We start from the raw sequence: 2,874 nt of genomic DNA on the forward strand, positions 1-2,874 counted from the left end.
ACACCTGGCTCACCCTGGGTCACAGGTGAGGGTCACATGCGGTCACCAGGGTGGTCAGGACTCCTGCAGTTCAGGATGACCCCAATGTGTCCCCTCTGTCCCCAGCAGTGGCTGTGAATGTCGGCAGGACCCTCCTGTTCCTGCTCCTGCTCCTGGCTGTCATCGGGGGCTGGCACTGGTGGTACCAACGGAGTGAGTGACAATAGGGGTGGCACAAGGTCCTACAAGAATCGGGGGAATGCCCCATACACTGGGGGGGCCATTGGGGCATCACCCAAAGCCCCTGAGCTGGAGGAAGCTGAGCCCCCAGTGACCTTTGCTTTGGGGGCCTTTTGGAGGGTCCTGGGCTGTCCCAGGAAGGGCCTTGAGGAATATTGGGGTGACACTGGGATCTCCTGGGGGCTTTTAGGCAGGTGTTGGAGAGTTGTGCAGGGATGTTGAGAGCTCCTCAGGGATCCTGAAGCTGTTTGGGGTCTTCCCTGCATTCCATTTTTGGGGTTCCTTGAGGCTTGAGGGGTGCTCAGGGCTTCAGGGTTCCTGGGGAGGGGGTTCGAGTACCTGGTTGGCTCAGGTGTTCTGGGGCTCCTCAGGAGTGCTTTGGGGTGCAGGGGCCTGGGAGTCATGTAGAAATCAGTGTCTGGTGGGGGCTCAGGGGTCCAGTGGGCATTTAAATGTCCCAGGTGGGGTTGGATCCCAGGGGACCCCATGATCACCCCATCCTCTTTTTCTTGCAGCTCTCAGGAAATCCCAGGACAGGTGAGTGGGGAGTTCCAGCCATGGCTCTTCCCTGACCCCTTCCCCAGACACCCCTCAGACCCCCCCTTATCCCCACAGGGGCCCCCAGAACCCCCTTATCCCCTGGAGGTGGGGGAGGGGCTGGACATGAGGGGGAAGGGGGTGAGTATGGGGGATGGGTGGGGAAACGAACATGTCACCCATGCGTGTCACCCCAAGCCAGGTGTCTCTTCCTGTCCCCCCCAAGGACCCCCATGTGACCCAAGCAGAGCTGCCAGGCCCACATGGGTGACTGCAGGACACCAGTGACATCCATGGGAATGCGCTGTGACAATGGGGTACACTGGGAGTCCCCATCCCATGGCTCCCATGGTGGCCCATCCTGCCTGATGTGATGATCACGGGTCAGGGGGGCTGCACAGGGTCCCCAGTGCTCCCATTTCCCCCTCCCAGTGCTCCCAGTATACCCATGGATTCCCAGGCTCCTCCCAGTTCCAGGGAGCACCTGACCCATTTCCTTCTTATTTAGTCCAAAATGCAGCTCTTTGGTTAAACTGGCAGAGATGGTGTTTGTTCAGCTTTGTCGGCCTTTAGGAATGGGATTCTCCAGTTCGGCACTGCCACTAAAAACCAGGGGCTGCTGCCCCTTTCCCTACCACTCCCCATGGAGGCACAAAGATCCCAAAGAGCTGAGAGAAGAACAATTTCCTGAAACAGCAATGAGAGCAAATAAAACCAACAGCAACAGCAACAAGGTTCAGAGTCCAAGTTGTCACACAAGGAACGATTTCCAGGGAAAGTCACCAACAAAGAACAATCCCCAAACACTCCCCCCCCCCCCCCCCCACCATGACATTTTCTCCACCAGAGAAACCTGGCAGAGCCCTGGACCTTCCTTGCTCTGAGGGCCAAAGTGGCCTTCAGGTGGCTCTAGATTCTCTTGTCCCCTGTCACAAACCCCTCCTCTGCCATGTTCCCCACACCAGGATCTCACAAATGCCTTGAGGGGGTCCCTGAGCCTCCCCCTTTTCCAGGACAGTTGGGTTCAGGCCATGGCACAGGGTGCAGTTTCAGAAACCAGAAAAAATTTGATGTCTGGAGACATTTTGGAACAGCTATGTGTGGCAGGGTTGGGCCAGACCTTGCTTTTGGTGAGACAGGGCCCCATCTGTCCATCAGTCTGTCAGCCATGGCACATTGGGGACAGTGTGACGCTTGGCAAAGCCAGCTCTGGAGTGGCCAGGTGACCAGAAGTGCCACCTGGGGAGAGGGCCCTGGGTGGTCCAACTGGCTTAAAGGACAAAGCATGAGGTGGCCAAGTCCCTGACTGTTTCTTCTCCTCGGGTGTCTGTCCCATCCACACTGAAATGCATGAGTTAGCAACTCCTTTAAATGAAAATTGTGTGCCCAGGAAAGTGGGAACATTCCTGGAAAGGAAAGAAGACCCATATCACAAACTCCTTATAATTTCAAAGATGATGGGTTTTCTAGGCAGAACTGTAGAAAAAGGAAGAACAGCTCTTCAGGGGGAAATTTATAAACCAGAACAGAACCAACCACACAAACCCAGAACTTTCCCTCCCACTCAGCGCTGTTGCTTTTTGTAGCAGTTATAATTGAGGCCAGCCGGGGGCTCTGCAGGGAGCACTCCCGGCCAGCAGGGGGCGCCCCGCCCCAGCTCCATCCCCTCAGGGGCAATGGCGGCCTCGGACGGGAGGGAGGAGGGGAAATCGCTCCTTGTGCAAACTCACGGGCACCAATCGGTCCCGGCACCACCACCGGCAGCGGGCAGAAGCCGCCAAGGCAGCAGGTTGAATCCCAGTGCCCACTGGCAGCGTAGCAGTGTCCCAGGGGCAGGCACACGCCCTGCGCAACACCCGTGGCTGCTCTCCATGATCCCAATGGAAGGAAGGCAGCGCCTGGTCTCAGGCTCATCTCGGGTCCACAGCAGCACCTCTGGTGGCTTTACACCACAATTCCTGCAAACCCTCAGCCTCTCGCTCAGGTGAGGAGGGCAGGGATGGAGCAGCTTTGGGGAAACCTGGAATCCACACAGGATCCCTCCCCACAGCCCCACCACAGCTGCAGCCTGAGCCACATCTCCATATTTCCACACTTTTCCCTCTTGTCTGGCAGCCA

Source organism: Melospiza melodia, chromosome 25 (assembly GCF_035770615.1).
Source record: "Melospiza melodia melodia isolate bMelMel2 chromosome 25, bMelMel2.pri, whole genome shotgun sequence".
NCBI classification, from domain to species: Eukaryota; Metazoa; Chordata; class Aves; order Passeriformes; family Passerellidae; genus Melospiza; species Melospiza melodia.